The 14,737-nt window shown below is 36.3% G+C and overlaps 1 pseudogene; it reads right to left on the bottom strand.

The window, feature by feature from the left end:
• Positions 1-5,493: 5,493 nt before the first annotated feature.
• Positions 5,494-14,378, bottom strand: LOC141696320 (uncharacterized; annotated as a pseudogene).
• Between the last annotated feature and the right edge of the window lie 359 nt (positions 14,379-14,737).

Genomic DNA, 14,737 nt, shown 5'->3' with positions numbered 1-14,737 from the left:
TATTATGCACCCTCTCAACTTATATTACCCTTATCATTTCTTTAAGTCCTTGTACACATTACGGTCGCTTCCTTTTTCGAAGTACCTTATGTCCGTTTTCATTTTCATCATCGGCTCAGCTTATAGATTCTACGGTTTTCTAATCGCGCGGTCTCGGCTCCAATATTTTTATAAAATTGAAAAATCATTATTTTCACTTGAGTTAAGGAACTCTATATACTACTCTCTGTAAAACTTTCATGATTTATGAACATTTTTAAGTTGATCCTTTTTATTTCCAAAGTTCGTAATTCGTAGCAGTTTTTGTCGCGTATATCACTTTTAGTAAAACGGCCATAACTTTTGATCCGTAAATCGAAATCAAGCGATTCAAGCGCCTAAACAATCCTTATAACATTTTATATCATAATCGAGTGTTATTTTTCAAGAATCTACATTTTATACTTTCGGGACTTTCTGCAGAAACTTAATGTTACGTTTTGTTTGTTTTAGCGAGATTACGGTTACGATCCGAGTTTCGTTAACGCCTTAAATCTTTATACTACCGCCAACAATCATCATGTCATCATCACCACACTAACTCCTATCAAGAACATCATGTTCTTGAGGCAACAATCATCAACCTTAAATCTACTTAACTAAACATCAAGATTACAATAATACATTCACTAAAACTAGGTTTACAACTATGTTCTAAAAGATTCTTGAACTTAAATCTTAAGTAAGGATGGGTCAAAGATTTATACCTTTCTTGAGATCTTGAGATGTGTTCTTGATGATGGTGAAGTCTTGGGAGTGCTTAGTAGGGTTTTTGGAACCTAAAACAACCATTAAAATCAAGAAACCAAAGAAAAGTTACTATTCATACTATTCACTATCATCTTTCTTGAATTTATTTCACCCATAAAACTTGATAAAATGAGCTTAAATATTTATCTTACCTTAGTTTACGAGGTATGAAGCTTGAGAATTTATGGGGGAATTTTTCCATGGCTAGAGCTTGGCGTTTTGAATTTGATTTCTTCTTGTTTTTGCTTGGGGCCGAATGAAGAGCTTTGGGAGAGAGGGAGAGAATTTTGTGTTACTTCCTTTGGTGCTTCTTGGAGAAGTGATTGTGTTTGATTGTTTATTCTCTAGTATATTTCCTAGAATAGATTTATATTGGCAAATCCTTGGACAATTCTAGCTAGCATTCGTTGGTTACAAGCTAACCTAGTGGGCCTTTTAGGCTTTAGCTCACTATTCTTAGCCTTGGATGATGATTCTTACATCCCTAGCTTACTATTTGATAAAGTAACCATGGTTACTTTTCTACCATGGATAGTTAGTGCGACACATTTATTTAATCACTTACGCGTTTGTTCGGTCGCTTAAACGTTTTCGTAATAATTTCTTGTAAACGGTTCGCGGTGTAAATCCTTTCACATACATTCTTTATTGATAGGTCACACAACACTATAGAAGGGGGTTGAATATAGTGTTTATATAATCAAATCAATTTATAACACAAGTATGTAACAGTAATCAAGTTTATTCAATATAATAAGCTCTGTTACAAAGTAGGTTAAACTACTCTCTGAGTGATGAACAATATCACTAAGAGCTGCTAGGTTACAATGTGTAATGTTCTCGTGAATGATAACAATTATAGTGTAAACCCTAAGCTGTGTTTATATAGTACACAGTTACAAGATATCTTCTAATTGATATGGAATATAATTCTGTCTCCTAAAATATATCAATCAGATATTATCTTCTATAAGTCTTCTAGTTGTCCAACTCTTCATGCATATCTTCTATTGTTTTAGTCATGATCTTTTCCAGTAAATCAGCTGCATTCCTTATCTGAATTACCCGCACTTAAGTCCTGATATAAATCCTGACGGCCTTAAGTTCTGATATAAGTTTTGACTTCAGTAAGTTTTGATTTCCAGTAAATCCTGATATTAAGTTCTGAAACTAAACACAACAGATTAGACATGACATCTCAAATATATCTAACAATCTCCCCCAACTTGTAAATTATGAAAAATATATAAGTTAATAGATTTGATGATGTCAAAAACATTTAAGTACAAATGCAATGATAATTTATTTAGACAACTAACTACAACTTACAGTCCTTGTAGCTTTTACCAATCTTACTGAGTCAATCTAAATCCAAAGTGATTCTTGACAAAGTTTGATATCAGCTTCTCTTCCGCATTCCTCGGGACTTGAACTAATATAGCCTTGACTTGCTTCATTTCTTCATCTTGACTTCTAATCTAGTAGATTGCAGTCCTAAGTGCTGAGATGTGATTTCTTTCCAATCCATCACCAAGTCTGATTACTCTTGGATGAGATGAGTCTTCATTATAGCACAGACATTTCTCTTTTAGAATAATTTTAAGTTTAGCGAAATCCTTCTTCATTGGAATTTCAGTTCCATCATCTTCAACTATATTTGGAACAAATTCTGTAACCTTTGATCTAGAGATTCTGGATTTATCCCTTATGGTCTTCATTATGAAATTTGACCATCTTCTGGTAATCTCAGACTTTATCTCTAAAAGATAATGAAAGAATTGAAGTTCTTTCAGAGATTTGTTCAGCACATCTGATTCTGACATTCTGTATGTTCTTCCATCTTTAAGAAACAGAATCAGTTTTTCTTTGACATTACTTTTATCATGAGCATCCAATACCACTTGAACATATATAACCTTGTCAAGGTGTTTCTGTGTAACTTCCTCAAGTGGTTTGTCAGTTAATAAAAATGGATCTCTAGTAAGTACTTCAACTCCTGTCTTGATATTGGCTTCTTCAGAACCTAATCCAGCTCTATCTCTTGCTTCTCTGGCTTGCAATCCAACAGTCATGAAATCAGATAGCAGTTGACTTTTCTTAGGATCTGATGGATTAACATTTTTCCATAGGAGTTTTCTCTTATCAGTAACTGTCATTTTGTTCAAATCAAGTTGATCTTTGTCAGAGGTTGATGTCTTGATGACTTGATCAGAATTTGTTGTTTCTTCTGTAGATTTCTGTTCTTCACTCTGAACAACTTGAGCTATGTCAGAGGTTGTCTTAGATTCTTCTATTATCTTCCTTCTTTTCAGAGTTTCAACAGTTTCATCTTCAGCAGCTGTATCATCAAAAACTTGAACCATTTTGCATACAGGTTTTATCAGGATTTGAGGAATCTTCATCTCCTGTGTCTTTTTTTGGTTCATCAATCTTTCCTTTCCCTTTTGTCTTGGGATCAATTTCAACTTGTGATCTTGTCTTGGGCTTTGAAGCCACAGAGCTTTCCTTGATCACAATTCCTTTTGCCTTAGGCCTTGGAGGTTTCTTTGCATTAGAAGCTTTAGACTTAAGATTTGTCTTCTCAGCTACAAATCTAGCTTCTTCCTCCTTAAGAGTCTCTAAATCCATTCCAGTATTATGCTTGAGAAATAGTCTTCTAGTCATTTCTTCATCAAGTGTCTGAATCTTAAGATTTTTATAATTGACTGTAGTCTCCCTTCCCCGCTTCAGAGTTTGCAAAAACTTCTGAGAGTCTTGACTTCCTCTTTGAATGAGAATAATAGAACTTGATATCAGATTTTGATTATCAGAACTTGTTATCAAAGTTTGAGCATTTACAGCTTCAGAACTTGTCTTCTTCTGTGTAGAAGATTTGCTAGAATTAGAAATTAGTTTCCTTGAAGAACCTTTGCTGCTTTGCCCTTGACCTTGATCCTTGCTAGGGTTTCCCTGGTCATTTCCTTTATCATCCTTCTTCTTCAGTACTTGACTACTTGAGCATTTGGACTTCACTACCTTCTCCCCCTTTTTGGCATCATCTGGTAGGAGTAGAGATAGAAGAAGTTCTACTGAAGATTGGATTTCATTCAGTTGAGCTTGTTGAGAGGCTTGATTATGCAGGACCTCAGTCAGTTGGGCCTGTTGCTTTTCTTGAACTTTCTCAATAGCCTCTACTTTCTCATGAATAGGTCTGATAAACCTGTTCTTGTCTAGCTTGAGCATCAGGTCCAGCTTATCAGCATTTTCCTGTAGTTTATCAACTTTGGCATGAGTAATGGTGTGTTGACCTTGAAGGATTTTAGTACTGAGAGCTGTGACTTTAAGTTGAGCTTTAAAGTCAGAATTTGGCAACAACTCATTAGCTTTTGCAATATGATCTGACAAAACTTTTGAGCATGGAATGAAATCAGATTTATTCCACTTCTTGGTCCATTCAACTCCCCTGTGAGTTTCTTCCCATGGAACATGAGCATGTTGTTCAACAAATTTCAACAGTTCCTCCTTTCCAAGACAACATGCATCTCATACAAGTCAAGTACCAATGCACAAAATCAACAAGTATGGTTTCTACTTTAAAAATCACTTATAAATCGACATGCAAGTATTATATCCAACATGCAAGTGCTAAAATCAACATGCAAGTACTAAACTTAAGATATCTTGAAGGAAAAATGACATGCAGGAGTTTAAACTTGATAAAACAACATTTTTAAAGAACAATACTTTCAAAATCAACATGCATGATCATTCTTTATAAGAACTATCCAAGATCAACACTCTAAACATTCGACTCTTAAGAAGTCATTGCTAAATGTTTATGAACAAGATTATGACTTGACAAAAATAGAAGTGTAACACATCCCCAAGATCATATCTTGCTCATTTCTATATGCCACCATGGTTGCTACCTTGAGTTCATAAGAACCAAGGCCTCAACTTCGGCTTTACCAACATGCACACATAAAATCACCTTAAAATGATGCTACTCCACTAAATGATGAATTTCTTGGCTTGACTAACTTGAGAAGTGAAAGAAGATGAAGAAAAAGTGAAGAAAATGGCCAGAATGGGGGTGGGGGTGAGTTCGGCCGAGAGGGAGAGAGGAGAGGAGAGAAGAGGGTGTTTGAGTGGGGGTGTGATGAAAATGAGGTCACTCACTTGATTTTTGTCTCTTTAATTTGATTAGAAAGGTAGTGGAATGAGGAATGTACATAAATGTCCCTCTTGCTAGTAGTGACAAAAATGCATGCAAGGTTAAAGAGGTAATCTTGCAAGTTAGTAGGGTTAGAATTGACGGTCTTAGCCTTGGACTCTTTTATAACCCAAAATGCATGCAAGGGTATACTAGTAATCTAATATTTAATAAAAGTATAACTAAAAAGAAAGGATTTTAGTAAATAAAATACAACTTCATAAATTACAAAATTAATACCATAAATACTATGAGATTTTAGAATTTTTATAAAAATGATTTCAAAAATTTTGAACAAGGATATAGTTTTAAAAGAATTTTCTAAGATAAATACCCTATTAAACAAGCCATAATAAATAAATAAATAAAATACTAAGCCACATAAGAAAATGCAAATAATTTGATTCTAAACCGAATAATAATCTATCGCTTAATCGCAACTACAACAACCCAAATGTTATATACTCGCGTAACAAAATTTTCTTGCATACGTTTAATTATACGCTTATAAATTATCTAACAATATTCGTAATGCCATACAACGAAGAATATATACGAACATATTGAATGCACATAATATCTAGCATCTAATACACCAAAATTATATAGCACAAAATAGAATATCATATTACATTCATATCAAATATTTACAGGCATTACAACCTTCCCCCCTTTAAGGATTCTGTCCCCGGAATCTAAGCAAATAGACGAGGATACTTATCCAACATATCACTTTCTAATTCCCATGTTGACTCTTCAACTTTGGGATTTCTCCACAAAACTTTTACTAAAGGAACTATCTTATTCTTAACACTTATCTTTTCTATCTAGAATGCTAACCGCTTGCTCGACATAAGATAAATCTGGCTCAATCTCCACTCGTTCATTCACTATGATACATTTGGCATCGGGATTGAACTTCTTAAGCAATGATACGTGAAAAACATTGTGAATATGCTGCATTTGAGGCATTAAGGCCAACTCGTACGCCATTTTTCCAACTTTATCCAAAATCTCAAAAGGTCTGACAAATCTTGGACTCAATTTTCCTCTCTTTCCAAATCTAGCTATCCCTTTCCAGGGAGACACTTTCAACAGAATGGTTTCTCCTATTTCATACTCTACATCCTTTTTGCGTGGATCAACATACTTTCGTTGTCTATCCTGAGCCACGATCAATCAATTTTGAATCAAATCTACCGCTTCTTTCATTTGTTGAATCAGTTCGGGGCCAATTACCTTTCGCTCTCCAACTTCATCCCAACAAATAGGTGATCTACACTTCCTTCCATAAAGTGCTCCGTACTGGTGCATTCCAATACTGGCATGAAAGCTATGGTTATACGAAAACTCTACCATGGGCAAATGTTCATCCAAATTTCCTTTAAAGTTCAAAGCACAAGATCTCAACATGTCTTCTATGGTCTGAATTGTGCGCTCACTTTGTCCATCTGTCTGTGGGTGATAGGCAGTGCTCATCTTAAGTCGAGTTCCCAAATGTTCTTGAAATTGCTTCCAAAATCTAGAGTTGAAACGAGGGTCTCTATCCGATAAAATAGATACTGGAACTCCATGACGAGTAACAATTTCCTTTGAATACATATAAATCAGCTTGTCTATTGAAAATCTCTCGTTGATCGGTAGAAAATGAGCCGACTTAGTCAATCGATCAATTATTACCCAAATAGCATCGTGATTAGATTTTGTCCTTGGTAATGCAACTATAAAGTCCATTACAATGTGCTCCCACTTCCACTCAGGTATCTCTAAGGGTTGAATTAGTCCACTCGGTTTCTGATGTTCGGCTTTTACCCTTTGACAAGTGTAGCATCTACTAATCCATTTTGCATTCTCCTTCTTCATATCCGGCCACCAAAAGTTCTGTTTCAAATCTTGGTACATTTTTATGCTTCCCTGGTGAATAGAAAATTCTGAGTTGTGAGCATCCTTCAAAATCTCATTCTTCAATTCTTCCACATGCGGTATCCAAATTCTTGATGAGAATCTTAGAATTCCTTGGTTTTCTTTTTGAGTGCAAATCTCTTCTCCAGTCAACTCATTCATCCTTTGATTCATCACTTCTTCTTGGCACTTCTTAATCTTTTATAATAGTTCTTGTTGAAAAGTCATCATACAAATCATTTCCGTATGTGCACTTGGAGCTCGAATTTCAATTCTCATTTTCTCAAATTCCTTCGATAACTCTTGGGCCATAGCCAACATATTCAATCTCTCCTTGCGACTTAAAGCATCCGCTACTACATTTGCTTTCTCATAATGATAATTGATTGTGCAATCATAGTCCTTAATCAACTTTAACCATCTTCGTTGCCTTAGGTTTAATTCCTTTTGAGTGAAAATGTACTTCAGGCTCTTGTAATCTGTATATATCTCGCATTTCTCTCCATATAAGTAATGTCTCCACAGCTTCAAAGCAAATACAATTGTAGCCAGTTCCAAGTCATGAGTTGGGTACCTTTGCTTGTGAGGCTTAAGTTGTCTTCACGCGTAGGCTAACACCAGCTCGTGTTGCATTAAAACATAACCCAATCCTTTGTGTGACGCATCGCTGAATATTACAAAGTCTTCTTGATCATCTGGCAGAGCTAATACTGGAGCAGTGACTAATTTCTGCTTCAATTGTTAAAAACTCTTTTCACAACTCTCCGTCCATTCAAACTTCTCATTCTTCCGGGCCAATTTTGTCAATGGTACTGCAATATTTGCCAATTCATTACAGCTTCTATCTTTGCGGAATCAACTCGAATTCCTTCGCTGCCGACAATATGCCCTAAAAATTGGACTTCTCACAGCCAGAACTCACACTTCGAAAACTTTGCATATAACTTCTCCTTTCTTAAGGTCTCCAAAGTTATTCTCAGATGTTCAGCATGTTCTTCCTCGGTCTTTGAGTATATTAGAATGTAGTCGATAAACCCAATGACAAACTTGTCTAAATACTCCTTGAATACTCGGTTCATCAAATCCATAAAGGTGGCTGGCGTATTTGTCAATCCGAATGCCGTAACTAGAAACTCGTAATGTCCATATCTGGTTCTGAAAGCAGTCTTTGGTATGTCTTTCGGCTTAATCTTCAACTAGTGATATCCCGATCGCAAGTCAATCTTCGAGAAGTAAGTTGCTCCCTTAAGTTGATCAAACAAATCGTCAATACGAGGTAAAGGGTACTTATTCTTAATTATCAATTTGTTCAACTCTCTATAGTCGATGCACAATCTCATAATTCTATCTTTCTTTTTCATAAACAGGACTGGAGCACCCCACGGAGATACACTCAGCCTTATAACTCCCTTATCCAATAACTCTTGTAGTTGCTTGGCCAATTCCTTCATTTCTGCTGGTGCCATAAGATAAGGTACCTTCGATACAGGTTCCACACCGGGAACTAAGTCGATAGAAAACTCAACTTGACGGTCAGCGGCAATACAGGAAGTTCGTCCGGAAATACATCTAGAAATTCGCTAATTATCGGGATACTTTCTGTCACACCCCCAACTTAACAAACAAAATAAATATAACTATTACAATATTTAAAAGAAAGTAAACATAACTGAATCCAAGATCTTACAGTTTAGGGTTGGAACAGCCCAACACTACCATCTATTACAACCGATTTTAATATCGAGTCCTCACACAAAACTATCTCTTATTCTACCTGAGCTCGGACATACGTATCGGCGTCACAGGTCTTACGTGCTGTCTGCTTGAATCTAACCATAGCTGCTAACTATAATATCAGGGTAAAGGAAGGAGTGAGCCAAATGCTCAACAAGTGCTAAACTATATGATACAAAACATGAATCGAGGTATATACAAAAGAATGACATTGTGAAGACATAACCAACAATAACAATAGATAAAAACATTTGTTTGTATTAAAACATTTTCAAAATCATATCTTAATCAAAATCATTTTATGATGCTACGAATTACCGCTGGTGATCAGCCGCGAAGTAATCCCGAACCTCGCTGGGTTCTAAAACATTAATGGGATCCCTAGACAACTTTTAAGCCTACAATATAAGTGTGGAAAGGACTCGCGTCTCAGTCCAGATCCACTATTAAAAGAAAACATTTATCCCCCTTTGGAACTGAAAATCCACATTTTAATCATTTCAAAAACTGATGCCGATTTATTATAAAATCTCTTAAGTAGTAAACATTTTTATCAAGGGATTATAGATCAACTTGAAACACTGGAAATATGATACTAAATCTCAGGGCCTTGATCCACTAGACTTTACTATATTAGGGTAATTGAGAGGTTTCCATAAACAAGAACTTTGACAAGGAAATTTAGCAAGGCTCTTGGATAATAAGAAAGAATAATGCCAAGCTAGGCTTAAAGCAATGGTTTTAGACAAGGTACAAGTACTAGAACATCAAGAAAATAGGCTTCAAGAATAATATGGGTGTTAAGTTATGAGGAAATGATTTTTAGCTCAAGGCATAACAGGATTGTCCATCTTCAGGCTATGAAAAAGGGGTTATCAAATCAGTTAAGAACAATCTTTGAATAATATCTGGCTTTTAGGTATCAAGGCAAAGTTTTTATTGGGGTTCAAGCATCAGGGTGAGATGTCAATATCTTAGGAATCAATGGCATGTTAATTAAGAGGATCAATCTAGTATTATATCAAATCTTTATCTTATCATGACATTCCAATTACTTGACATACGGGCGTGATACAACTGTTGCAATATCAATACGTACTTGTGGGTTCATGGAATCTCTATAATAACACAAAGATAGATTTAAGTATCGCTTGGTTCAAGTATATCAAGATGACTCAGGATAATCACATCAATATATATGAATTAATTATTATACATTTGCAGTGAATACGAAAGACAGGTTGAATCACTTGCCTTGAGAAAGGCTAGTCTGGTCTGGCTAGTAGGAGCAACGGGAAGCTTCACTCGACCTTTATGGCAAGTTTACCCTCGTCTCGAGATCCTACATAAATAATAATAATCCTCATTATAATATATTCTCACCAACTTAACCTATTTACAACCCGAAATTAAACACAAATGGCACTTAGGCCTATATGCACTCAATTTATAATTACCTTATAAATACCATAGTTCACATAACCACATATACTCACATATCATATTTTAATATCAAATAATATCACACACATCATAATGCAACACTAGGCTTGGATGATCTCGACCCACAACTTAAGTCACTTGGTCGCTAAACTAGACAAAGTCTCCAAATTTTGGCTTCCTTACTCAATGTGCCTTTACTAAACTATCCAAAACCTATTGACCCTCACTTGGTCCTATAATTCTAATGGCTTTTTAATATCTTGCAACCATAGCGGTCAACCTAGGTCTTACTCATAAGTGCTCTAAAACTATGTGTTAAGTGAAAGTGCTCACTGGAGTAAATTTCAGAATGACATCTATGGTTTCTTGAGTGCATTAGACACTCTTAAACTACAAGTTTACCTCCAAAACTTCTAAACTAGACTCTTCTGACCATAAGGCATCTCCCAAACTTGATGTGGCTCAAGGGCCTAGCATGGGCCTCCTTGGGCCTAAGCTTAAATCCATGGTTCCCCTGTTTTTCTGGGCAGAAAATGCCCTGACTTGAACTAACTTGTGACACATGGTTTTAACTCATATCCTATGAACTATGGTTGGAAAAACTCCTCTGACACTCCCTCTAACTAAGGCCCAATAGGGCCTAAGGAGGGCCTACCCATGACATGGTCGAAACTTCCTATTTCTACGTTGCAACAAAACTGTCCCCTGCTGGACAGATTTTGTGATTCCACTCGTGCACTTAACCAAACGACTTGAAAACCTCCAACAAACACCTAAAACCTTTTATATACTCCTAATGCTAGCTTCTGGTGGCTTGGGCCTCAAAGTACACAACAATGACATGGTCAAAACTCACTCTAAACTTCAGGGTACCAAACTGATTTTCTGCAGAAACTAATACTCTCCTTTCACCAAGGTTCTTACTTAACAAACCCAACCAACAACAACCAAAAACCCAAACCAAACCTTGAATAAGGTGTTCTACTGAAATAATTCCCTTACACTCAAAATAATCTTGGTGGAGATCATCCTTACCTAAGGTGCAACATAGCAAAATAAAGGAAATCACATTACATAACTTACAAGCCATTAAGTTTTTGAAAATGACAAGTTATATATTTTTTTTATGAATATATACGAATTAATAACACATATCAAGGAGCACTAATCAAGATTAATATCTTATCCCTACTGAAATTTAAGGCTTACTAACAAAATCAATCCAAATGGTCAAAAACTTCCAAAATTCCAAGAGAAATCTACATGCATGCATGACTTCGAGTCTTATAAACCAAAACAACATGCTTTCCAAATATATTTTACCATGAAATCAACATGCAATCCTAGCATAAGCTATAACTAGATGATCACTTAGCATGCAAAGGGTTTTATCAAGTTTTTGATACGAAATTTATGTTATCACCACCAAAAACACATAAAATTGAAACAAGACAACAAAACATCATCAATAACCATTCATTCGGCTCCCTCAAGATCATGGCCAAATGAAATGGAAGGGAAATGACCATTTAAAATCAAGAGCCTCATTCTCATGACTTGGCATTTCACCATTCCTTGTAGTTCTCTCAAATACAACCTTAAATCCATAAGAATCAAGATTGTACTTTGAGTTCCAACTAAAGCTTTGACATGCAAACTCAAAACTTAAACTTTTCACTCAAAATTCTTTGAATTATGTATGATCAAGATATATGAAGTAACATTTACTTGAATAGAAGGTGGGAGCTTGAATGAAGAAAAGGGAGGGGGGTAGGGCTTCGGCCAAAAAGCCGAGAGGAGAGGGGAAGAGCCGAGAGGAGAGGGGGAGGAAGGAGGAGTGTGGAAATGGTGGAGTGAAAGTGGGGTGATAATCATATTGGTTTGGTTTTTATTTGACCGCAAGTGGGTGGATATGAGAATTTACAAGAGTAACCTTCCAACATAGTTAGGTAGATTTGCATGCAAGGACAAAGTGGTAATTTGGCTAGTAGAATGAAAGTGAGTGGGGTTGGAAATGCCTTCCTTGCCCCTTAGTTGAATGGAAGAGTATTTGCATGCAAGGGTAACCATGTAATTTGATAATTATTAAGCAACCAATTTTCAAAGATTTATTTTTATATAATAAAATAAAAGTTCAAAAATTATAAAATTTATACCATAAAATAACTTGGATTTTTAGAGATTTTATAAAATCACTTTCAAAATTTGTGAACAAAATATCTTTTAAAAGAAAATTTTTCCAAGGCTTAGAATATTCCTTATAAATCAAAAATAAAGGAAATAATTAAACTTTTGCTTTGAAAAATCATATACTACACATAACAATTTTATAATGCAGAAATTTTCACTCATACAAACGTACAATCAGTGAACATATTTTTATTCGGCTTTAATATTATACCAAATCCACAAATAATATTACACAAAAATATCGGTCGTAACATCCTCTCCCCCTTAAGGGATTCTATCCCCAGAATCTAAGAGAACAGATGAGGATACCGGGAACTAATATCATACTCTAACTCCCAAGTTGATTCTTCGATCTTGGGGTTTCTCCAAAGTACTTTTACTAACTTTACCGACTTATTTCTAAGACTCTTTTCTTGCCAGTCGAGTATTTTGACAGGTTGCTCCATAAATGACAGGTTTGCCTGAATTTCTACAGGTTCATATTCTATCACATGGCTGGCGTCAGGATTGTACTTTTTAAGCAACGACACATGGAATACATTATGCACATGCTGATACTGAGGTGGTAAGGCTAACTCGTAGGCTACCTTCCCCACTTGACTCAAAATTTCAAAAGGACCTATATATCTAGGTGCTAATTTCCCTTTCTTGCCAAATCTAGACAACCCTTTTCTAGGTGACACCTTCAACAAAATAGCTTCGCCTGCTTGGAATTGAACATCTTTACGCGTTGGATCTGCATACTTCCTCTGTCTATCTTGAGCAGCAAGCAACCTTCTCTGAATTAACTTGACTGTGTCATGTAACTGTTGTACCAATTCTGAGCCTAGAATCCTTCCTTCTCCTACTTCATCCCAACTTGTCAGTGATCTACATTTTTGTCCGTACAAAGCTTCATATGGTGGCATGCCAATACTGGAGTGATAGTTGTTGTTGTAAGAGAATTCAATCAATGGCAAGTGGTCGTCCCAACTTCCTGCAAAATCGATTACACAACTGCGCAACATGTCTTCGATTGTTTGAATTGTCCTTTTGCTCTGACCATCAGTCTGCGGGTGGTATGCCGTACTCATGTTCAACTTCGTGCCAAGACTTTCCTGAAATTGCTTCCAGAATCTCGAGTTAAATCGGGGGTCTCTGTCTGAAACTATCGATACGGGCACTCCATGTCTTAGTATGATTTCATGCACGTACAGATGAACCAATTTGTCCAATGACGACTTCTCATTAATTGGAAGGAAATGCGCCGACTTCGTAAGGCGATCAACTATAACCCATATAGCGTCATGTCCGGATTTCATTCGCGGTAGTCCCACTATAAAGTCCATAGCAATATTTTCCCATTTCCATTCTGGAATCTTTAGGGGCTGAATTAATCCGCTTGGTCGTTGATGTTCTGCCTTCACTTTCTGACAAGTATAACACTTCACAACCCATTCCGCCACGTCTCGCTTCATATTTGGCCACCAAAAGTTCTGCTTTAAGTCCCGATACATCTTGGTGCTTCCCGGGTGGATTGAAAATCTTGAATTGTGGGCTTCTTGCAGAATCTCATTCTTCAATTCAGGAACATGAGGAATCTAAATTCTTGAGGAAAACCTTAGTATACCTTGCTCATCCCTTTGAGTGCCAATCTCTTCTCCAGTTAGCTGATTCTTTTCTTTCTCCATTACTTCTTCCTGAAATTTCCTTATCTTTTCCACTAGTGTTGGCTGAAAAGTCATTGCATGACAACTTCTTCAACCATTCCATAATTACAAAGTTCTAATCCAAATTTCTTAATCTCTTCAGACAATTCCTTTGGTGTTGCCATCATATTCAATCTCGCATTCCTGCTTAGTGCATCGGCCACAACATTCGCCTTTCCAGGATGGTAATTTATCGAGCAATCGTAGTCCTTGATCAATTCCAACCATCTCCTTTGCCTCATATTGAGCTCCTTCTGAGTGAAAATGTACTTTAAACTCTTGTGATCTATGTAGATTTCACACTTCTCTCCGTAGAGGTAATGTCTCCAAATCTTAAGTACGAACACTATGGCGGCTAGTTCCAAATCATGCACCGGGTACTTCAACTCGTGCAGTTTTAACTGTCTTGACACATACGCGATCACTTTATTGTGTTGCATTAACACACAGCCCAATCCCTTATGTGAAGCGTCGCTGAATATCACAAAGTTTCCTTGGTCATCTGGTAGTACTAACACCGGAGCCGTTACCAACCTCTGTTTCAACTCTTGAAAGCTATCCTCACATTCTGCACTCCATTCAAACTTTTGATTCTTCCTGGTTAACTTAGTCAATGGCGTGGCGATTTTCGAAAAATCCTTGACAAACCTTCTATAATACCCTGCCAATCCTAGAAAACTTCGCACTTCCGTAGGTGTCTTTGGCCTCTCCCAACTCATAATCGCCTCAATTTTTGCCGGATCTACTTTAACTCCTTCATTTCCAATGACATGTCCCAAAAATTGAACTTCCTTTAACC

This window comes from Apium graveolens, chromosome 2, assembly GCF_009905375.1.
Source record: "Apium graveolens cultivar Ventura chromosome 2, ASM990537v1, whole genome shotgun sequence".
Classification (NCBI taxonomy): Eukaryota; Viridiplantae; Streptophyta; class Magnoliopsida; order Apiales; family Apiaceae; genus Apium; species Apium graveolens.
Note: the sequence above shows the minus strand (reverse complement) of the source record. Positions and strands in the feature narration are given on the sequence as shown.